This window comes from Psammomys obesus, unplaced genomic scaffold, assembly GCF_907164565.1.
Source record: "Psammomys obesus unplaced genomic scaffold, mPsaObe1.curated_primary_1811, whole genome shotgun sequence".
NCBI lineage: Eukaryota > Metazoa > Chordata > Mammalia > Rodentia > Muridae > Psammomys > Psammomys obesus.
The window spans coordinates 34,011,478-34,036,664 of record NW_026596069.1 but is presented as its reverse complement, the minus strand read 5'-3'; the positions used below and the strand labels follow the sequence as shown (position 1 = coordinate 34,036,664).

The following is a 25,187-nucleotide window of genomic DNA, read 5'->3' as shown; positions in this document are numbered from 1 at the left end:
TGAGATGGAGGAATACTAATGGTAAAACAAATGCCAGTGACTTATATCTTTAGATTTTGCAAAAGCTTTGTTTCTTTATTTGGGAATTCTGACTGTCTACACTTGGCAGTTTTCTAGTGGTTGGGATGTCTCCAGATATTCAGGATGATCTCTGATATCAACTGCTCATTTTCTAGAAACAGGTAAGAGTATGAACAATAGCATAATATGATGTAAAAACAATAGTGAATAATGGTTCTAAAAGATTCACACCCTAATCCTCAAACCTGTGGTTATGTCACAGTAGAGCACAAGACGAACACTGCAGATGTGGTGACACAACCTTGTTATCAGGAAAGGAACTAGCCCAATATCACCTCATGGTGAAGAGGATAGCAGAAGAATCCACTGACAGAAAAGAGGACTGGGACGATGTGAAGCATGCGGGACCTGACCCAAGGAAGCCGTGGCCTAGGGATGTGAGCAGCCTGCAGAGCTAAAAATGCCAGCAAGAGGCCTCAGTCCATCAGGAGCTATATTTTGCCAGCAACCTGCATGGCCCAAGACACTGATCCAAAGGCCTGCAGGACTAAGCACACACCTTGACTGTGGCTGTCGGAGATCTGCCAGAGAAAGCAGCTGAGCCCACCAAACTTCGGCCCTAGAAAACAGTTAAGATAATCGTATCGTTTGAAGCTACCCAGGATTGTTTTTTTTCTGGTGACCACAAAAGGAAGTGAATATGTATAAGACATGACTGACTCAGACAATATCCAATCAGGAAAGGAGAGAACGCTCTAGATGCTTAAGACAGAGATTTGATTCGTGAGACTGGTGAGAACCCTGCTCGACGGACCTCGGAGCCTGAGGGGGGGTGACGGGTGGCGCAGGAGCCCAGCATTCCCAGCCTCAACTCCTCCTGTTACAGAGCCTGAGGCCTTTGAGCTACCTCCTCTGAAAGGAGAATACCTGTTTCCGCTTGGTGAGACTTGTGGGGCAGAAGTTCTGAACTCATGCTGAAGACAGGCTTATGAGGCCCTAAGTATTCCTCCTGAGTTCGCTCACGGGCCTGTGGTCGCCATGAGAGCACACCCGGGTACACGGAGGGAGGACAGAGTCCAGCTGCCATGGTGAAAAACAGCCTAGATAGTGATCAGCTAGCCTGCAGGCTAGAGTCACTTAGCCAACCCCTGACAGATCTCAGACCCATAAGTGCTAAACATTACACTTTTGTTTGCTTCTAAAATTTGTGGTTGTTTGTTACATAGAGCTATTTCAAAAACAAGTGACTCATGCACCTGGAAATCAGGAAGCTCTCATCACTACTGGTTTGGACGGTGAAATGTGGGAGGCATAGATAGCTCAGAGGTCAGGAGATGTCCAGCATCCCAAGCTGAGGCCCACAGCCTGGCATTCACCACTGCCTGGCTGAGATCTGTCACCATTACCAAGGTTGGTGGAGACATTGTGGCTAGTGCTGTTGGAAAGTCAGCAAGCTGTCCCGCCCTCTGGCTGGAGCCCACAGAGTTCACTTGTACTTACTCTAGCTACCTAGAACAAGGCAGTTTATGAAGAGCCACAAGAAATACCCAGTCATAGTCTACATATTAGCAGCTTGGCTGTCCCCTAAGTCTTCCAACTTACAGGGCTCAGTTAGTCCTGTAAATCTCGCTTTACTGTTCTAATGTGCTGGTGGAGAAAGTTGCGTCTGTCTCTCATGTTCCTTTGGGAGTGGTTGAGTGTCTGGCCCTGAGTTCTTTCTCATGTGTATGTTATCTCTTTACTACGTCCAGTTGGGAGACTGAAGGCTGACATCCTCCAAAGGACCACTAACCAAGCTTGTGTTTACAGTAGATTTAATGGAACTTTCTGGCAACTGGCAGAGTGGCAGAGCAAAAGACAAGTAAAGTGAAACTTACCGTCTGTGCATACACACACACACAAACACACACACACTATCTTTCACTCATGTTTTCATAAACACACACAATAATAAGCACAATAAATTTTAAAGACAAAAATAAATATTTTAAAAGTACATTTGGACACATAATAGCAGAGCCATAGAAAACCCAAAATAAGACAGATAAAAGTAGCTCAGGGAAGAAACAATGATTATTTAAAAAATAAAAAAAAGGCAGACTGCAAGGGGGTTCTCAAAAGAAACAATGGGGAAAAAATGTGAGAACTCACCACCAGCAGACCCCAAACCAAAAGAAATGATACAGAGAGTGGGCAAGCATTAGGGAACTGAGGCTAAAAGAAAAAAAAAAAAGTGGCTCCCAGAGAAGGTCAGCGCTGTCCACGTGCACCTTACAGCTGCTAGTCAGTCTTTCTCTGTCACTGAATGTGTTTGTCAAAACTCACAGCGCCATCGGCCAAAAGGATATTTACTTAAGCTTTTGTAAAAGAAAGGTTAAAATAAGTTGACCAATATTTGTCAGCCTGTTTCTGGACTTTTCTTCTATACTGTTGATCTCTAGCTGTTTCTGGACTTTTCTTCTATACTGTTGGTCTCTAGGCCTACTCTGCCAATAGCACAGTGTTTGCCGGCACTGTTTGCTCTCCGTCAATAGCACAAAAGTATCCCAGCACTAACTTTGCAGTAAGTCTTGAGTGTATCGTTCAAGCTTGTGCTTTCTCAGAATCATTCTAGCTATTTTACATAATTTCTGTTTATATATGCATTTTGAGAATTTCTATAAAAATCTGCTAATCAGAGTATGCAAATTCTATGGGTCAATTTTAAATAATATACATATTAAGTAAACATATCTATTTTCCCATTTTTATGTTTCCCTGATATCCTTCAATATGTATGTATTTCTTTTTCAAATAGTCTTTTTCTATGCAGCGCAATTTGATCTTAACCACATGATCCTCTGCCTCACAAGTGCTAGGGTCACAGGGATATGCTACTAAGCCTATATTAGACCTGCAGAATTATTTTAAGTAATTATAAGCAAATTACTTACATATCCATCAGTAAGGTCTTTGTAAGTAAAATTATTACACATATCTCAAATAATGAAATATCATTTATCTAACCATGTGAAGATGGTTACTTGAAGCCAAACAAGAAAAAAAAATCCCTTTCCTTGGTATCTTACAAAATGGTTTTTAATTGCTATAGAAATGGAGAAAGACTCCAAAATTTATCATCATTAATCATCATTAATCAGGCAAGAAAAGGAGGTCCAGTATTGACAGAGAGACTGCAGAAGTTCAAGCACAGCCCTCCATCGCGTCTAGGACAGTGCCCAGAATCACCATGATCAATACTGAGCATGATTATACCCCAAAATAAATGCAACGGAGGTAAAAGGGGGAAGTCTGAAGGCTGACAGTGTGCGCTGAGAAGCTGGAGCAGCTGATACTGATATTTTGCCTGATTAAGTTACTCAACATGGAAGGATTCTTTAACCATCCACCCGGATAAGAAAGTCAACAAACAGAATGAAAAACCAGGCTGACCTCCAAATTCCCCACGGAGACATTTATTTACAGGAGATAATGGAACAAAACACAGGCAGTTCTGAGGCTGGGCTCATGGCTCAAGGATACTAGGATCGCCAGCCACAGGCATTCATCTTCAAATACGGACAGTTCAGATTACAAAACAATACTACAGAATGATTTATTTAATTCAGGAAAACCTATATATCTGTGACATAAGTGTTTTCAAATATCTAGAAATAAAGGCACTAAAAAGGTCTGAAAATTTCAACAGAAAAAAAAAATTCACCAACAGTAATTCTCTCCAAGTACTAAAATTGTAACTGAGTCTTTTTCTCTCATCCTTTGTATTTCTTGATAGTAATTTAAAAAAATTTCTGTGTAGACAGGACTAAAATTATTAAAGTTCTAATTCTGAGGGGCTATTAAGACTAAGAAGGCTATTTTTCAGTGGTAAAGTGGGATGAGCATGGAGGAACATGGGAAGTTGACTCATTTAAAGGAGCTAGAAGGATCGCAAGAGGGAACCAGGCGGGCTTGAGGGGCTTGTGGGAAGGATTCCATGCACAAGTTGTTGTTTCTGGATCTGGACTTTCGTGGACTTAGAAAGAATCTGAAACTACAAAGTGTAGTCAGAAGACTGGAAAGAATGAGTGGATGCATTTGGCACACGCAAAGGCAGTTTGGTGGCTCTACCCGGTGGGACAGCGTTGGTCCAGAGGTTACCTGTGAAGAGGCACCACAAGGCTGTGTCTCCACACATGATGGGGAGTGGAAGCTTTCAGGAAGTGATGAAACTGGAAGTTATTCTTTGTCATGGACTCTTCCTCATTATAAGCAGACTTTCTTCTACAACAAAAGGCCAAGGAAGAAAGATCACGTAATAGCCTGAATAGCTTGACCTAGAACTGCACAGATCTGGTGAGAAAAGAAAACAAAAACAAAAACGAAACAACAATAAAAACCCTGCATGAAACTATTTAAACAAGGAAGATAAGTATCTTTCATGTTCTGAAAGTTTAAATAAATTGATAGGAATAGACTAACACTTCTATGGAAAAGTGATTGAACACAATGATAGGTAAAATAAAAATAGCTAACACATGGCCCATACAGATAGAGAGATATGTTCAATATTTCAAAACCTTCCCAAAAAATGCAATTAAAAGTAATAAGAGAACTTTCTTTGCCTAAATCAGCCAAAGTTAGAAAGGTTGGTAATACTGAGTGCTGGGGAAGCAAGCTCTTCCATAAACACTGTTGAGTATGTGAATTGGCATATTTCTCATGTGGAAATTGGCGTTATATATCAAAATATTACATGGGCGTTTATTTTAGCTGAGTAAGTACATCTCTAGGCATGTATAATATAGTGGTAGGCAAATGTGGAGTTTTGATACACGTGACTCCAGATACACTCTATTAACAATTGTCAAGACAGAGTGGTCAACTCTCCATGTACATAATGATGAATAAGCATTAAAGTTAGAACGGAAGCTGAGTGTGCCTATAATCTGAGTCTAGAGGCAGGAGGATTACAAATTGGAGCCTGGCTGGACTTCTGTACATAGGAAAACCTCTTCTCAAACAAAACAAAACAAAGTATTCAGGCATAGGTCCAAGTTATTTGTTGTTGTATCATATTGGTTAATAAAACAGTGACAAGCTACATTTTACAACATAGCCTCATCTTAACTTTATGCATGTTTGTGTCTGTGTTTCTACGTGGAAGCACAGAAAAGAAAACCTGGGCACGTACCCAGCGAGTACTCTCTCATGAGAGAGCTGTGTGGCTCTGCGCCTCCTGGCTGATATGTTTACAGTGAAGACAAACAGCCTTCCAAGCAGAAGAAGAGCTGATTTCAGCTTGAATTTTAAAAATAGAAATCTGAATCTTTAGGAAGTCCATACAGAGAAGAGAACATTTGCTTTATTACAAAAGGTTTGATATAAAAGTCTACAGTTGAGGGCCTGGAGAGATGGACTCTTCCAGAAGGCCTGGGTTTGGTTTCCAGCACTCATATGGTTCCCCACCACTCTTTGTTTCAGGTGATCCAACTCAACACTTTTTTGGCCTCAAGCAAAAGGCACACAAGTGGTACACAGACATACTTTCAGGCACTCACACACACATATACAGAATAAAAATAAATAAATATAAAAAGAAGCTTTTTAAAAATCTGTAGTTGCAACTGCCTTTAACATAGTGCAAACCCCAAAATCACAAGGCCAGGGGCCAGGGAGAGACAACAGCTGATGAAAGGAGGAACTAAAGCACTAGTTCTGCCCCCACCACATGCCCAAGAGCTTCACCATATCTCCACCAAGAGAGGTAGTTGAGTTAACCTCAAAGTCCTAGTGCGCCTTTTACGATAGGTTCAAAGTACAGCTGGCCTTCTGTGTCTGTGGCCACTTCATCTGTCATTCAACCAACCATGGATCAAAAATATTCAAGGGGGAAAAAAACAACCGTCATCTAAACTGAGCACATATAGACATCTATCTATAATAGCATTACTGTTGTGTTAGGTGGGTTAAGCTGTCAAGAGATGACTTAAAGTATATAGACTAGTGTGCCCAGGATATATGCAAATACTGTGCCATTTTGAACAGTCAGAATTTCATGTGGTAGGATGGTTCTTCAAAGAAACAACCAAGAGGGTGTGTGTATGTGTGTGTGCATGCGCATGCATGTATGTGTTTATTATAAGCTAAAGGAAAAAATATTCCTATTTCCAGATGACAAGATTTTTATATCTACAAAGAAAATCCCAAAGAATAAGAATATATACAAAACTGTTTAGAAATATTAAGTAAGGACAGAAGAGTAATATATAAAAATAAATAGTATTCCTGTGAACCAACATTGACTACAAACCAAAGTTAATAAAACAGCTGCTTTATAGCTGCATCAAAAAATAACAAGAGCCGGCTCTGGAACCCTGAGATTTCACCTTACACTCATCAGAATGGCCAAGATCAAAAACTCAAGTGACAGCACATGCTGGAGAGGTTGTGGAGAAAGGTGAACCCTTCTCCACTGCTGGTGGGAATGTAACCTTGTACAACCACTCTGGAAATCAATCTGGCACTTTCTCAGACAACTAGGAATAGCGCTTCCTCAAGATCCAGCCATACCACTTCTAGGCATATATCCAAAAGAGGCTCAAGTACACAAAAAGGACATTTGCTCAACCATGTTTGTAGCAGCTTTATTTGTAATAGCCAGAAGCTGGAAACAGCCCAGATGCCCCTCAACTGAAGAATGGATGCAGAAATTGTGGTACATCTATACAATGGAGTATTACTCAGCAATGAAAAATAAGGAAATCATGAAATTTACAGGTAAATGGTGGGACTTGGAAAGGATCATCCTGAGTGAGTTGTCCCAGAAGCAAAAAGACACACACGGTATATACTCACTCATATAAACATACAACATAGGATAAACCTGCTAAAATCTGTACATCTAAACAAACTAAGCAAAAGAGAGGACCCTAACTAAAATGCTCAATCCCATCCTGAAAGGCAAAGAGGATGGACATCAGAAGAAGAAAACAGGAAACAACCTAGGAACCTGCTACAGAGGGCCTCTGAAAGCCAGAAGAAGGAAACAACCTAGGAATCTGCCACAGAGGGCCTCTGAGAGAATCTGCCCTGCAGACTATCAAAGCAGATGCTGAGCCTGATGGCCAACTGTCGGGCAGAGTGAATGGAATTTTATGTAAGAAGTGGGAAATAGCAAGAGCTGGAGAGGACAGGAACTCCACAAAGAGAGCAACAGAACAAGAAAATTTGAACACAGGTACTTCCCAGAGACTCATACTCCAACCAAGGACTATTCGTGGAGATGACCTGGAACCCCTGTACAGATGTAGCCCATGGCAGTTCAGTGTCCAAGTGGGTTACATAGTAATGGGAAGAGGGACTGCCTCTGACATAATCTGATTGGCCTGCTTGTTGATCACTTCCCCCTGATGGGGGAGCAGCCTTACCAGGCCACAGAAGATGACAATGCAGCCACTTCTGATGAGAGCTGATAATCTGGGATCAGAAGGAAGGAGAGGAGGACCTCCCCTATCAGTGAACTTGGGGAGGGGCATCCATGCAGAAAGGTGAGGGAGGGTGGGATCGGGAGGGGAGGAGGGAGGGGCTTATGGGGGATACAAAATGAATAAAGTGTAATTAATAATAATAATAATAATAATAAATAAAAAATATATATAAAAAGAAGTTTATGGCCAATGGTGGGGCGGAGTGCATGGAATCTTATGTAAGAAGTGGGAAATAGTAGGATCTGGAGAGGATGGGAACCCCACAAGGAGAGCAACAGAACCAGAAAATTTGAACACAGGGGTCTTCCCAGAGACTCATACTCCAACCAAGTACTAGGCATGGAGATGGCCTAGGGCCCCTGCACAGATGTGGTCCATGGCAGTTTAGTGTCTAAGTGGGTTACATGGTGATGGGAGGAGGGACTGCTTCTGGCATAGTCTGGTTGGCCTGCTCTTTGATCACCTCCCCCTGAGGGGAGGGCAGCCTTACCAGGCCACAGAGGATGACAATGAGGCCACTCCTGATGTGATCTGTTGGACTGGGATTGGAGGGAAGGGGAGGAGGGCCTTCCCTATTGGTGGACTTGGGGAGGGGCATGCGTGAAGGGGGGAAGGAGAGTGGGACTGGGAGGGGAGGAGGGTGGGGCTCATGGGGGGATGCAGGGTGGATAAAGTGTAATTAATAAAAATAAAAAAATAATAAAGACAAATGTAAAAAAAAATAATTCCTGTCAGTGTGTCTGTCTTTCTCTCTCTCTCTCTCTCTCTCTCTCTCTCTCTCTCTCTCACTGTGTGTGTTTGTTTATTCTTTCTTCCTAGGGGGCAGAGTTCAGCTTTACTTACTACCTTTCTGGTGCTTCTTCTTCAGTTTACTATCAGCTTTCAGTTCCCAGAGCTCTTTTCTCTTAACTGTCCTTAGGAGAGAGACATCATGGAAAGTCATGCTCTTGTTCAGAATCTTCTCTCAGCTCTGACCATATAGCTCATATTTTCTGCTTAAAAAAATATTCTAATTTCCTTCAGACTGCTTTCTGTTTCTACCTTGAAACTGAGAAACTCCCTCAAATGACTGATGGCTAATTAACAGCTCATGATTACAAATTGAAGATGGAAAGGCTGTCAAAAAGCTCTGATTATGACAAACCTAACTGTAGGGAGAATGGGGCCTTTCCTAAAATCTTTCTCTATATTGACCAAAAAACTCTAGCATTTTCTTCCTATCTCTGCCCAGAGGTCTGGGTACCATGATTCTGGTTTATAGAAATGGGCAGGGAGAAAATCAGAAATGGGCATTCAGAAAATCCAATCACTTTACTGTGTTTTCTGAAACTCTGGTGCTTATCAATGTGTTAGCAGCCCCAGTTCCGGAGAATGTGCTTGTTCCTGGAACAAGGAATGGTTCCAAGGACCATTCAGTTTGGTCCTTGGCTTGAGATTATGCTTCCCTTGGTCAGAAAGGACAAGGTGATCGCAGCAGAAAAGGTGAGAACAGGACCCACACTCCTTAGACAGTGAAGACTCTGACCTAAAACCAAAAGACTCAGGCAGAAAGTGTATGCTGTTACAGAAAAACTATTAAAACTTACATACAAGACAAAGATATGGTCTTGTGACCATTCTAAAACCCCAGTGAAGGGTCCTGTGACTCACTAGGGAAATGACCTTCTTGCCATAGCCCAGGTATGGCATAGTTCTGAAAAACTAAAGATTAACTTGCAGAAGAACAGTAAGGTGTGGTTACGTGTTGGCTGGTTTATGTGACACAAACCTGGACACAACTGGCAAGAAGGAATCTTATCTTAATTGAAAAAAAGACCTCAACAAGATTGGGCTGTAAGCAAGCCTGTAGGGCATGTTCTTGGCTTATGATTGATGTGAGAGAGCCTTGTTCACTGAAAGCAGTCCCGTTCCGGGGCAGGTGGTCCTGAGTGATATGAAAGGCAGGCTAAGAAAGCCACAGGGGCAAACCAGGGGACAGCACCTCCAGAGTCTGTGCTCCCACACTTAAACAGTTGTGTGTGTGTTCATGCACACATGTGTATGTGAGATAGCATGTGTACATATACATGTGTACGAATGAGTGTGTGTTTGTGTGTGCTTGTTAGCACATTAGTTTATTCTGTATCTATTTGGCAATCTTATTTCTCTATTCCTTTCTCTACTAACTACACAATCTCTGCTTCCAGTATGTCTTCAAAGCAGCTCATGCGTCTTGGCTGGCTCACTGACAGGCTAGTAAACTGGCACTGATATGTCATCTACACTGATGAAAATTCCATGGGTTGGTTTTAAGTTCTGGAACTTGAGCCATGGCGTCATGCGCACTAGGCCAGTACCCCACCACTGAACTCTAATCAAAGCTCTTTTCTTTTGCCTCTTAGTGGGGTCAGGCTCTCATGATGGCACCCAGGCTGGGCTGGCCGTAAACTTTCAATTCTCTTGCGCTGGGCCTCCCTAGTACTGGCGTCTCAGCACTAAGTGCAGGCCCAGGTGCTTTTACACTTCGCGAATCATTCCTTGTGCCATAATCGAGATTCTGGAAGAAAGGTGCTAAGTGATGGCTCTTTCCCACCGATTAAATGAAGACTCCCCGAGATGAAAGAAATAAGAATCAGGAGGGAAGAAAAGTGGCAGTTCCTCAGAAGGGATTTGTTCCTGCCCCCAGTCTCTAGAGAGGATCTTGGGAAAGACAGCATGGTGCCATCTGCAGGTGGCACAGGAGGATTCGGTACTGTCCTCTCATGTATCTCCTGGCAGAGACAAGACTAATGCCAGAGAAACAAAGGAGAGGTGTCTTCATGGACCACCCGGCCGCGTGTCTAGCGTGTCTAGCCGCTGAAAGCTTCGACAGCCCTGAAAAGCGGAAGCCTGGAAGCCTCGCTCAGACGCTTTCCCTGCCTGGGAGTGGCTCAAGTACAGAGTGGACTCAAAGCAGCCTGTGGTAGGATAAATGAGTCTTTGTGGATGTAGCATCCAAGACAACGCTGAGATGAAGGTAAACCCACAGCTCCCTGTGTAGAGGAATGGCAAGAGACTAGACAGCTGCAGGCTGACTGCACAGTGATGTGATTATTCCTGGACACTTAAGCAAGATCACGCAGAAGAGAAGGGAACCAGAAGATAACATGTCGCACACAGGTATAGAGGCTTGAAACAGAAACTGACCTACAGAACCTAAGTAATTCCGTTTTGTAAAAAAACGCAGTACTTGCTGTTGTGTATTCCACTTGGTAATGCACAGGAACATCTTTGTAAGTCAACACATATTCTTCTACAATATTATTTTTCATTGCTACTTCATAGCCCACCTAGTTTAATGATTTAGAGAAACTGCACAGGTCTCTTTCCAAATGGAAAGCACAATCCGTGTGAATTGCTTTGATTATTACATCCTCAGTTATTAAAACATCTACATGTTGGAGTCTTTGACTGAGCAGATCTTGAGCAATGACTACAGTCACGAATCTGGTGGCCAGAGCCGGCAAAAACAAGTTAACCATTTCTCCAGGTCGTCTATAATGAAGCTGGTGGCCTGTCATCTTGGCTGGCCATGCCAATGTGGCACTGATTCAGCTTCTTGTAAGGAATGCTCCAGGAATGGAGATCAATTGTTCAAGGCACCTTCCTGGGGAATATCTTAAGAAACAGCTAAATCTGGCTGTCTGCTCATGCCTGGTTCTGTGTTCAAGGAGCCTGGACTAAGGAATGTACCTGCTCATGCTGGCTGGAGCCTGGTGCCTCACCCTTGGAGCACAAAGGAGGAAAAGTGGGTGTGTTTATTAATCTTTCTATTTCTGCGACAAAATACCTGGCAAAGCAACTTAAGGTATTTAAGTTCAGTACAGCTCATCCTGCAGGGGAGACTGGTACTGGAGGCTTGACATTGCTAGCAAGATTCGCATCCACAGCCAGAAAGCAGCAAGAGACAGATGCTGGATCTCAGCTCAATCTCTCCTTTACATTGAATCTGTGACCCCAGTCAATAGGATGCAGCTGCCTACATTCAGAGTAAGCCTTCACTGAGAACATCCTCAGAGACACACCCAGAAGGGTTTCCCATCGGGGTGACAGTGAAGATTAACTTCCTGCCATGGGCTTGCTCTAAAAGGCATGGTGGTGGGCCTGGAGAGACAGCTCAGCAGTAAAGAGCACTTGCTGCTCTTGCAGAGGACTGAGGTTCAGCTCCTGCATCAAGTGGCTTACAACTGATGCCCGATTCTGGACTTCCTGTGCATAGAATATGCATGTGCACACCACAGAAACACACACACATGAATAAAAATAAATAATTTTCAAAAGTTATTTTTTTAAAAGACTTCTGTAGTTAGAAAACAGACTCACTAGCAGGGCACGTTGGCATATGCCTGTAATCCCAGTGATCAGGGAGGCGCTCACAGCACTCAGCAGGTGGATCACTGTGAGTTAAAAGCCAGCCTGGTCTACAAAGGGAGTCTAGGACAGCCAGGGCGACATAGAAAAACCCTGTCTCAGAGAACCAAAACACAAAGAGAGAGAGAGAGAAAGGAGCATCTTGGAACAGGTACTCGGGATCTAGAAACCTGGTCTTATTGTTGGTGCTGTGGTGATTGTCCATAGCAGCCATGCGTACCAGAGGAGGTCTCAGAATTAGTGATTACCTCTTACCCCAGGATGCTGGTTTTATGTGCTCCCTATTCTTTGGGGGCCTGACATTTGTCACAACCCTGCTCCTCCAGCTGGGATCTGCCTTGGGATTTTTGTTTGTTTTGTTTCACTGGTTGGTGGCTTGCTTGTTTTGTTTTTGTGCTTGGTGCTTTCAGAGGGGAAAACAGTGTGTTTAGCTCACCAAGACTGTTTGGATCAATATGCTTGAGTCAAAATATATTTCTATTTTTTCTCAGTACTTTGTACATTTTATTCTACAAATTAAAGACACACATCTATTCATCATGGCCACAAAAAAACTTTTTAAAAGCCTGCTCCAGTGAGAGAAACACATGCAAATTCCTAGTTGCTTTTCTTTTCTTTCTTTCTTTCTTTTTTTTTTTTTTTTTAAGAGAAACGTCCTTTTCTACCAAGCGCTAAGAGAAAAAGAGAACAGTTGTAATATGAATTCTGGTGCTAAATCAATTATAACTGCTACTGTATTGTTCTGCTGGTTTATAGTGTTGTGCGGCATTCAGGGTGTGCTATCTTCATTAGTTGGAAAATAAAATTAGACTCAGATGCAGACTTTCCTGGTAGTTCATTTAATTTCCTGTTTTCTATCTTTTTTAGTGATTTCTGCAGGACTATTTAGAACATTTCCCCTTTGAAAATGGCCCAAAGAGCAAAGGAAACCTCTGTGCTAATGATTTGTGGGGGCAGATGTCGCACAGGAATGCCTTGTGGGAGAGTTGTTGTCCCTTCCAAACCATGACTGGGCAAGGTGGGGTGCCATGGGAGTGTGAGTGGGGCAAGGCAAGATGGTGGGAGTTGGGCATAGATATTAGAGTTTATTGGCTTCATGTAGCATGGTGATGATGTGTTTTCCATGTGCTATCGCCTAGAATAAGTTGCATGAAGCCCGTTTGTCTTAAGTGGGTCAGAAAAATAACATCAGCAACAAAACAAGGCTGGGTTACTTGAACACATAGATGTGATCATGCCCAGAAGGGATTTTGAGTAAGACAGCTCTTCCCTTGCTTGCAAAAGAAAACTAACAATGACTGAAGGAGCAGGCTTCAACCCTCTGGCCTTTCCCTCCCAGCAACAGACTGGGACTGCTGGCATTCACCTAAAGGCAGTTGAAAAAGGTAAAGCAGCTCCTTACAGACTCCTGAATACCTGTGTGCTGCATTCCCAGCAGACTCCACAGTTCCCTGTTTGAAGGAGTCACCTCACTCCTATACTCTTCTACAGGAGCTGGGAGAGAAGTAGGGGATGCTGAGAACATCATGTCTGGATGAACAAAGCTGCAGTCATGTGGCAATAACTTCAGCCATTGAATCATAGAATGTACTGCACTGTGTGAGAGGTGACACTTTTATCTGGGTCAGAAGTGCCAGCACTAATTCCAATGGGGCTGGCATTTTGCTAGGAATAGAACAAGGAGGCTAAGCCTCCTTCATCCTTAATACCTCTTCCTCATTAAAAGGGCACTTGTCACAACATCTGAGAATACGTGATCCTCATGAAAAAAAAATTCTGGTTTTTGCATTAGAAATGTTCCTGCTCCACCTCTTCTTACTCCTAATGACTTAGAAACCTCGGAATTACCCAGAGACCAGCACCAACACTGAGTTATAGTTTAATTCAACACAGAGAGGAGCTACCCTCAGAACACCTTCCTCAAACCTCATCATCTCTCACTGCTAAGATGGCTTTGTTTGGGCTAGAGAGATGGCTCAGCTGGTAGAGGTGCCTGCCACCAAGACTGACAGTCTCAGTTCCATGGCCAATACCCACATGGTGGGAGAGAATCAGCCCCTGGAAGTCTTCCCCTGATCTCTACACAGTAGCATGCCTCTGACACACACAAAACTTTTATTTAAAAAAAAAAAGCCAAGCATTTTAATGTGTTTTCAAGAGATAGCTCTGGAGCTAGAGAAACAGCCCAAGGGTTAAGAGCACCAGCTATTCTTCCAGAGGATCGAGGTTTGATTCCCAGCACCCACATGGTTAATAACTATCTGTCACTCCTGTTCCAGAGGATTCAGGGTCCTCTTCTGGGCTCACTGGGTACTAGTCATGCATGTGGTGCACAGATATACATTCAGGCCAAAGAGCCATTCGCATAAGGTAAAATTAAAACAACAACAACAACAACAACATATTTTAAATATACTTTCCCTATTAGAAAGATGATAATGGGACTTGGGTCCAAGATGGCGGTACCAGGAGGACACTGTTTCTTACCAGTGCAAGCATGGGCAGACAGTGACCAACAGACGGAACTCTGGGCCCTAAAAAACTAGTGATTGTGTTTTACAGGCAAGAGGAAACCCCACGGTGTTGGAATCAATTGGGTTAAGGTTACCCAGCTAAACTATGGAAGAGTTCCTGGCCCTGGTGGGCACTTGGTTGCCAGCCCAGAGCCATATACCTACATGCCCTGATCAACGTCCCAGACTGAACTGTGGGCCCCAGGGCACCAGAGACGGATTTCTCTGTCACAAGAGGGAAACAGCAGGTCTGACCTCAGGGTACCACCCTCTCCCACCCCGAAAAGTTCTCAGGATAGGTTCCCAGGATAAGCCCAGGCACCCAATCATCAGAAAGATGGAGCCACTCCCCCTGCATGCTCTACTTGCCATCCCAGACTGAACTGTGGACCCCAAAACACCACAGACTAGGTCTTCCTGTTGGGAGGAAGCCCCACAGTGGGGGAAACATCAGATCTGACCTCAGGACACCCAGCTCCGGAAAGTTTCTGGGTTCCCGCAGGCTCCAGGCTCTAGCCTAGCTCTAGCTGCATGCATGAGCGCTGTGCTCAGCTGCCACTGATATCACTAGGGTACTGGGGCACAGAGCTCAAACCTCAGACCTACAGAAGCCCAAGAGCCACTGGATCAGCCCCCAGATACTGCTCCAAGGAGCAACCAGTTATCCCTAGCTAAACTGATGAAACCACGGGGCTCTGTGGTTCTTCAGCATAAGAGCAGTAACAGCAGCTCACTAAATTCAGAGCAAGAAACCATGCCGCAGGCAACTGTCTCCAGGACTTCTGGTGAGAAGAGAGCAGTTACCACACAGGGCCATATGCCTGAGGTGAACTGTGGCAATTCCTGAGAAGCACCATCATTCATTTGACCATACCCAAAAAAGCTGAGGAGCCTTCCTTCAGAACCCTGCCAAGGGAATTCTCTCCACCCCAGGATTCCAGGAGGCACCAGAAATTAATAGCCAACACCTGAGACAGCCAGATGGGTAGAGGCCAGCATAAAAGCACAACCAAAAAAAAGGCAAAGCAATATGGCATTCCCAGAACCCAGTTACCAGAGGCAAGTAGCCCTGGATACCCTAACATAAGTGAGATTCAAGAAGATGACCTTACATCTATGCTTATGAAGAGGTTAATGGAGGAAACAAATAAAATGTGTAAAGAATTAGAGGAAGATAAAGTCAAACAGATTATAGCTATCTGTAAATAACAGAAAGATGCAGCCAGTTTGTGGTTTTCAGAGAGGAAATGATTAAATCACTGAAAGAAATAAAAGAAACAGAGAAATGTTCAAACAAACAGGTGAAGGAAATGAAGGAAAATACAATCAGACAGGTGAAGAAAATGAACAAAAAGGTTCAAGATCTGAAGATAGAATTAGAAAAATTAAAGAAAACACAAATGCAGGAAATCATGGAGAGGAAGAACTTAGGAAAGAAAACAGGAACTTCAGAGGTAAGCATAACCAACAGACTTCAAGAGACAAAAGAGATCTCAGGTGTGGAAGATACGATGGAAGAAATCAATGTACCCATCAAAGAAAATAATAAATCTAAAAAACTTCCTGACAAACCATCCAAGAAATCCAAGACAACATGAAAAGACAAAACCTAAGAATAATAGGAATAGAAGAAAAAGAAAATGCCTGTCTCTAAGGCCTACAAGCATACAAGAGGCCTATAATTTCAATAAAATTATAGAAGAAAATTTCCCCAACTTAAAGGAGAGGTCTACAGAACACCTAATAAATTAGACCAGAAAAGAAAATCCTCCCACCATATAATAATCAAAACAGTAAGTATACAAAACAAAGAAAAAACACTAAAAGCTGTAAGAGAAAAAGGCCAAGTAACATATAATGGCAAATCCATCAGAATCACACCTGACTTCTCAACAGAGACTATGAAAGCCAGAAGGGCCTGGACGGATATCATGTAGACCCTAAGAGAACACAGATGTCAGTCCAGGCTACTTATACCCAGCAAAACTTTCAGTCCTCATAGACAGTGAAAACAAGATTTTCAATGACAAAACAAATTTAAACAATACCTACACACAAATCCAGCATTACAAAAGATACTAGAAGGAGAAATACAACCCAAGAAAACTAACTACTTTCAAGAAAACACAGGAAATAAGTAACCTCACTACAGCAAAACAAAAAGTAGCCAAGCACACAAACACACTACCACAGCCAACAACAATATCAAAGGATCTAATAGCCACTGGTCATTAATCTCTCTCAACATCAATGGACTCAATTCTCCAATAAAAAGACACAGACTAACAGAATGGATGTGTAAACAAGACCCAACAATCTGTTGCATACAAGAAATACACCTAAGGCACAAAGATAGACATTACCTGAGAGTAAAGGACTGAAAGACAGTTTTCCAAGCAAATGGACCCAGGAAGCAAGCAGGAGTAGCCATTCTAATAACTAATAAAATAGACTTTCAACCAAAATTAATAAAAAGAGATGGGGAAGGACACTTCATACTCAACAAGGGAAAATTACTCCAGGAAGACATCACAATCCTGAATATCTATGCCCGAAATACAAGGGCACCCACATTTGTAAATGAAACATTAATAAAACTTAAACCACACATAGATCCCCACACATTAATAGTAGGAGACTTCAACACCCCTCTCTCAACAAAGGACAGGCCAACAAAACAGAAATTAAACAAAGAAACAATAACTCTAACAGAGGTCATTAATAAAATTGGATCTAACAGACATCTACAGAACCTTTCACCCAAACACAAAAGAATATACCTTCTTCTCAGCACCTCATGGAACCTTCTCCAAAATAGATCATATAGTTGGTCACAAAGCAAGCCTCAACAGATACAAGAAGATTGAAATAATCCCTTGTATCCTATCTGATCACCATGGAATAAAGCTGGACCTCAACAACAACAGAAATAGCAAAAAGACTACACACACATGGAAACTAAACAACTTGTTACTGAATGAGAGCTGGGTCAGGGAAGAAATAAAGAAAGAAATTAAAGTCTTCCTAGAACTCAATGAAAATGAAAGCACAACATACCCAAACTTATGGGACACAATGAAAGCAGTGCTAAGAGGAAAGTTCATAGCACTAAGTGCCTTCAAAAAGAAATTTGAAAAATCTCATTGCAAGCAACTTAATGGCTCACTTAAAAGCCTGAGGAAAAAAAGAAGCAGACACACCAAAGAGGAGTAGACAGCTAGCAATATCAAACTCAGGGCTGAAATCAATAAATTAGAAACAAATAAAATAATTCAAAGAATTAATAAAACCAAGAGCTGGTTCTTTGAGAAAATCAACCAGATAGACAAACCCTTAGCTAAACTAACTAAAAGGCAGAGAGACACCATTCACATTAACAAAATCAGAAATGAAAAGGGGGACATAACTACAGACACTGGGGAAATCCAACAATGATTAGGACTTACTTCAAAAGTCTATATGCCACAAAATTTGAAAATCTAAATGAAATGGACAATTTTCTAGATCGATTCCACTTACCAAAGCTGAATCAAGACTAGGTAAATCAATTAAATAATCCTATATCCCCTAAGGGAATAGAAGCAGTCATCAGAGTCTCCCATCCAAAAAAAGCCCAGGACCAGATGGTTTCAGCACCAAATTCTACCAGACCTTCAAAGAAGAGTTAACACCAATACTCTTCAAACTATCCCACAAAATAGAAACAGAAGGAACACTACCAAAATCATTCTATGAAGCCACAGTCACCTTGGTACCTAAACCTCACAAAGACCCAACAAAGAAAGAGAATCTCAGGCCAATCTCCCTTATGAACATTGATGCAAAAATACTCAACAAAATACTTGCAAACCGAATCCAAGAACACATCAAAGATATCATCCACTATAACCAAGTAGGCTTCATCTCAGGTATGCAGGGGTGGTTCAATATATGGAAATCCATAATGTAATCCACCATGTAAACAAACTGAAGGAGAAAAACTACATAATTATCTCCTTAGATGCCGAAAAAACATTTGATAAAATCCAGCATCCATTCATGTTTAAAGTCGTGGAGAGACCAGAGATACGAGGCACTTACCTAAACATAGTAAAGGCAATATACAGCAAGCCTATAGCCAACATCAAACTAAACAGAGAGAAACTTAAATCGATCCCACTGAAATCAGGGACAAGGCAAGGCTGCCCACTCTCCATATCTCTTCAACAGTTCCTGAAGTCCTTGCTAGAGCAATAAGACAATTAAAGGAGATCAAGGGCATACAAATTGGAAAGGAAGAAGTCAAAGTATCCCTATATGCAGATGATATAATAATATACATGAGTGACCCCAAAAAATTCTACCAGGGAGCTCCTACAGCTGATAAACATCTTCAGCAAAGTGGCTAGATACAAAATTACCTAAAAAAAAAAAAAAATCAGTAGCCCTCCTCTATACAAAAGACAAAAGGGCTGAGAAAGAAATTAGGGAAACAACACCCTTTACAATAGCCACAAAGGACATAAAGTACCTTGGGGTGACTCTAACTAAGCAAGTCAAAGACTTGTATGAAAACATTTCCAGTCTCTGAAGAAAGAAATAGAAGAAGATATCAGAAAAATGGAAAGATCTCCCATGCTCATGGCTTGGCAGGATTAACATAGTAAAAATGGCCATCTTAACAAAAGCAATCTACAGATTCAGTGTAATTCCCATCAAATTACCAACATAATTCTTTACAGACCTTGAAAAAAATTCTCAGCTTCATATGGAATAACAAGAAACCCAGAATTGCTAAAACAATCCTCTACAATGAAAGATCTTCTGGAGGTATCTTCTGATCTCAAGAGCAACAGTATTTTAAACTGCATGGCACTGGCATAGAAACTGACTGGTGGATCAATGGAATCGAACAGAAGACCCTGAAATAAACCCACACACTTATGGACACCTGATTTTTGACAAGGATGCCAAAACCATACAATGGAAAAAAGATAGCATCTTCAACAAATGGTATTGGTCTAACTGGATGTCTACATGTAGAAAAATTCAAATAGATTCATTCTTATCACCCTGCACAAAACTAAAGTCCAAGTGGATCAAAGATCTCAACATGAAACCAGACACACTAAACCTCTTAGAAGAAAAAGTGGGGAAGAGCCTTGAACTCATTGGCACAGAAGACAACTTTCTTGACAGAACAACAATAGCACAGACTGTAAGATCAACAATCAATAAATGGGACCTTATGAAACTGAAAACCTGTAAAGCAAAGGAGACTGTTGCCAGAACAAAATGACAGCCTACAGACTGGGAAAGGATCTTTACCAACCCTGTATCTGACAGAGGGCTAATATCCAGAATATATAAAGAACTAAATAAGTTAAACAGCAAAAAAATCAAATAATCCAATTAAAAAATGGGTTTAGAGATAAACAGAGAATTCTCAACAGAGGAATATCGAATGGCAGAGAAACTTAAAGAAATGCTCAACATCCTTAGCCATCAGGGAAATGCAAATCAAAACGACCCTGCGATTTCACCTTACAGCCATCAGACTGGCTAAGATAAAAAACTCAAGTGACAACACATGCTGGAGAAGGATGTGGAGAAAAGGGAACCCTCCTCCACTGCTAGTAGAAAAGTTAACTTGTGCAACCACTTTGGAAATCAATCTGGCACTTTCTCAGACAATTAGGAATAGTGGTTCCTTAAGATCCAGCTATACCACTCCTAGGCATATATCTAAAATATGCTCAACTATACAACAAGGATATTTGCTCAACCATGTTCATAGCAGCTTTATTTGTAATAGCCAGAAGCTGGAAACAACCCAGGTGTCCCTCATTTGAGGAATGAATACAGAAATTGTGGTACATTTACACAATAGAATACTACTCAGCAATTAAAAACAAGGAAATCATGAAATTTGCAGGCAAATGGTGGGACCTAGAAAAGATCATCCTGAATGAGGTATTCCAGAAGCAGAAAGACACATAGGGTATATACTCACTCATAAGTGGATATTAGACCTATAATATAGCGTAAACATACTAAAATCTGTACACCTAAAAAAAGCTAATCAAGAAGGAGAACTCTGGGTAAGATGCTCAATCCTCATTCAGAAAGGCAAAAAGGATGGACATAAGAAGAGGGGGAAAACATAACAGGACAGGAGCATACCACAGATGGCCTCTGAAAGACTCTACCCAGCAGGGTATCAAAGCAGATGCTGAGACTCATAACCCAACTTTGGGCAGAGTGCAGGGAATCTTACAAAAGAAGGGGGGGAGATAGAAGATAGAAAGACCTGGAGGGGACAGGAGCCCCACAAGGAGGGCAACAGAACCAAAAAATCTGGACACAGGATTGTTTTCTGAGAGTGATACTCCAATCATGGACCATTCATGGAGATAATCTAGAATCCCTGCACAGATGTAGCCCATGGCAGGCAGCTCAGGGTCCAAGTGGGTTCCCTAGTAATGTGAACAGGGACTGCCTCTGACATAAACTGATTGGCTTGCTCTTTGATTACCTCCTCCTCAGGGGGGTGCAGTCTTACCAGGCCACAAAGGAAGACAATGCAGCCACTCCTGATGAGACCTGATAGACTAGGATCAAATGAAAGTGGAGGAGGACCTCCCCTATCAGTGGACTGGGGAAGAGGCATGGGTGGAGAAGAGGGACAGAGGGTGAGATTGGAAGGGGAAGAGGGAGGGAGTTACAGGTGAAATACAAAGGAAATAAACTGTAATTAATAAAAATAAAATGTTAAAAGAAACAGGTTTAAAAAAAAGAAAGATGATAATTTAGAGTTGGAGGTTTGAGCTCCTGCATGGAAAAGAAAAGAATAGATTCATGGTATATAACATGTTTTGAAATATGTGTCCATTTTGAAATGCTGAAATAAACTAAAGTATGTACCCCCTCTCACACTTATCTTCTGTGAGGCAATGTGCAAAAGGGGATAGCAGCAATGCTTAAAATCTACTCAGCAACTTTCAAGTATATACTAGATAGAGTTTAATTTTAGTCACCATGGTATGCAAGAGGTGCTTGGACTTATCCTTACCACAGGTTTGTGTTTTTTGACACCACCAGTGTCTGTGAGCCTATTTTTCATAGCCAATTAAGTAGCTATCAATGGTACAGAAGATCTTGAGATTGAAGACCCTAGGGTGCTTACCTCAGGCTTTGCCACTTATCCATTGCCTGCCTTCCAGGAGTTTGGCTGCCCCACCCCCACCTCCCTTTCCATTTTAGGAAATCCCAGCCATTCCCATCTGTATATCTACAGACCACACTGATGACCAGAATAGGGCCGTATGAATTGGCCCCTCTAAGAAAAGGCTGGCCTCATATTTCATCCCTGTGTGCTGTAGCTAAGTCCTAAATAAAATACAGGAAAGGCAGACTTAACCTTTCATGCTCTGGTTTACAGATGTTGGGGGCTTAAACTTTATATGGCAGAAGACAAAGCAAAGCTCTGCTGTGTTTTTTTCAACATTTAGTCTTTTTATTGTATTGTTCTATTTTCTTTTTTCTTTTCATTTAATCACTTTGCTTTCAATCCGTATTGCTTTAATCATTTCAGCAGAGGGTTCCTCTTTGAGTTTCCTTGAACCTTGCTCAAAAGGCTTCACCTTAGAACCCAGCATCCCCCAAAAGGCCTTAGACCACATCTGCCATCCTAAGGGGCCATATAATTCCACCCCAACTCATGTGAATGGTGCTATTTTTGTATACAGGTCTATATGTGCAATATGTGTGTATACGGTGTGCATGTGTGTGTGTAGCTACATGTCTGTAGGTGAGCAGAGGTACTCTGCCTGCTAGTCTCCACTTTATTCCTTTGAGCCAGGGTCTCTCGGTGCTTCTGGAGCTGGGCTTGTGGCCATCAAGCTCCAGTGGTCCTTCTTCCTTTGCTCCCCGCAGAGCAGGGGCTGCAGACATGCACAGCTGGGATTCAAACCCAGGTCCTCATTCTATGCAGCAAGTCCTCTTCTCCACTGAGGAATCTCTCCAGACTTGGTATTTGTTTTTATTTCTCTGTTTCTGACATCAAAAGAAGGAATTGTACCCATTCACACAGTTCATTTTTAGTACTTGATATTTATACTGTATCGAGTGCTCTGTGCATGTCTTAAGGGAGGGGCATATTTGAATCAGCTGGCACCCTCACTGAACCAAGCTTCCAAGTCCTTTACATTATTGGTAAAAAAAATTCTTCTGAAATCAGAAACCTTGCCAAAGAAAGTTCAATCTTTAAAAAACAAAATACATCACATTTAATAGAGCTGAACATATAGAAATTCAACTTATATCAGTTGCATAGCCATACTGACCCTCCAGTCTTGGTTGGAAAGCAGTTTCTTATCTCCCCCATGGTCATCTACTGGGTACGGTTAATTCAAGAGCCACTTTTATCAGAATCATTGGATTTTCGTCATAGTTATTTTTCTCATCACTGAGTCCAGACAGCTGAGAAAGACATCTTGAGGGAGGAAGGATTAATTTTGGCTGTTTCAAAAAGGTGCAGTCTGTCATGGTAGGGCAGCAGGCTAGTGACAGGGCCACCCACAGTGTAGGTACAGTCATGAAGCAGAGTGGGAACAGGCTGCAAAGCTCCTTGGTTTTTTCTTCCTTTATCCCAGCTGAGCCCTAAGCATGGTGTGAAGCCATTCATATTCAGGATAGACCTTGGTTAAGCCTCAGAGTCACCCAGGGGTTGTAGATTTAAAAATCTAGAGCCGGAGGGAGCCCTAGGCAAAGGAAAGGACTCCAGTCCTAGAATTATAAAATCCAAAGCAGGTTGACACTGACCTCATCTCCTAGATGATTCTAAACTGTCAAGTTGACTAAAGATTCACCATCACAACTGCTATTTCTGGAGAGAAAACTCTGCTACTGTCAAGACCAGGCAGGGAAAATAGAGGGGAGAGTCTGGCCAGGAGAATACAACAGGGATTGATGTGGACTATAGAAAAGGAGACCTCAAGCTTTATCTATAGCTATTAGAATTCCATTTTTTAAATCCACGGAGGTCCAAACAAAGAGTATGAGGTGGAGCTCACCAGCAGTAACTGGTCCTAGCATCCCTCCCTCTGTAGCAGGAAGTGAAAGGTAGGCAGAATGAATACTTACCTCAAAGTTGTGAGACTGCCTAGTGAGAGGTCAAGAGCAGCCTGGTTTGGGGTTTATAATTCCAAGACCATAGTCCTTCCTTTTGCTCTATGTTGGCTCTGCTCTAGGTTAAAATGACGATGACAATAACAACAAAAACCCAAGAACAAGAAACATTTTAAAAATAATGAAGTGCCCGAATGTATTCTATTCTCATTAAATTAAATGTGGTCAAACTCTTTTATCCCAGAATTCCTTTAAACTGAGAAGCCCTGACAGAGAAGCAGACCCTGTTTGTTGAAAGACCAGCAGCTGTTGGGTAAGTATGTGGCTCAGGTTTCTCTGCCTCAGCAATGAGCCTGACAAGTATAGAAAGCCTGTAATCACAGAAAGTCACACCTGACCCAGAAGCCCTGAAACCGTCACCTTCCAGTCACCATGCAGCTGGCCTTCTTGCATCCTTGGACGTTGCGTCCTTGATCTTAGTCCAGCAGCAAAGCTGGGTCTGAGTCACATCTGACAGATAGGCCCAGCCAGCCATGTCATGGGGCCTTGTGCAGTGCTAGCCTTTGCCTGTGGCCTCTCACTGGGCTCACATCTACCTCAAAGGGGTTGTTGATTCTACAAGAAAGGAGGAGTGTGGGGTTGTGATGAGGACCCACTTTGGGAATAAGTCAGAGCTACTCCTGAACCTCCTCTCTTGACTTTGCTAAATCCATTAACAAATATTTATAGGTGCATGCTATATGCCAGGCACTGTTCTAGAATCTGAGGGACAATGATGAATAGAAAATGTCTGTGCTTTTGTGAAGTGTGTGCCTTAGTGTGGGAGTAGGAAGGAGATCAAGCATAAATGGGAAATTATTCAAATACAGTGTGTTTGAAGGTGATGGGTGCTAGGGATAGAATGGAGTGAGGTGTGAGGAGAGAGCAACTTAAATGATGTGTTCAGGGTGACTCTGGGCAAAGACTAGAAAGAGGTGAAGCAATAAACTGTACAGATATTCAGGAGGACTGCATGCAAGACTCCAACGGCAGAGGAAATGTGGGTCAGCCATGGACTGGGAGTCCACCTCCCTAGAGGGAATGGTGCCCTGACAGTGGCAGGAGGCAGTTGATGGAGGCACTGGAGGGGGTAATTGGACATCTACAGTGGCTTGAGTGGCATGGCAGCTGCTGTGAAACAGATCTTAAAGAACATCCTCATGGATTAAATAAGACGTTGGAGAAAACAAATGACAAAGAATGACTCCAAGGAGGTTGGCTTGAGTAACTGAGAGAGGAGAGGTAGGGGAATTGCTTGCAAGGAATGACAGGGAATCTGGGGTTTATCTGGGGAACTATTAAGTGAAGATGCTAAACACAATTACTTATGAGTCTGAAAGACATGAGAGAGGCCTAGACTAAGGCTATAAATTTAGAGTGTCCTTTGGCATGTATATGATGGATTTTTTTGAGAGTAGGTTAATTGAGGAGGGAAGACCCACTTTAACCCCCAAATAAAAAGGAGGAAGCAAGCCGGGCACTGGCATCTACCTTCTCTGCTGCCTGACTGTGGATGCAATGCAATCAGCTGCCTCAAGCCCCTCAACATGTTTCTGCTGTAATAGGTGTCAAACTGCAAAGCTGAGCCTCCTAGCTTCACTTTAGAACAGCTCTGACGATGGCCCCCGCTCCAGGGTCAGCTGAAGCC

The 25,187-nt window shown here is 42.3% G+C and overlaps 1 protein-coding gene across 1 annotated transcript in view; it reads right to left on the bottom strand.

Annotated features, from left to right (window-relative positions):
- Window positions 1-3,486: 3,486 nt before the first annotated feature.
- Window positions 3,487-25,187, bottom strand: part of Mtx3 (metaxin 3) — a 79,299-nt gene continuing 57,598 nt past the window's right edge. The window contains exon 10 of the mRNA XM_055625450.1: window positions 3,487-4,353. The gene's annotated coding sequence lies outside the window, so the exon portion shown is untranslated. The remainder of the gene's footprint in view (window positions 4,354-25,187) is intronic.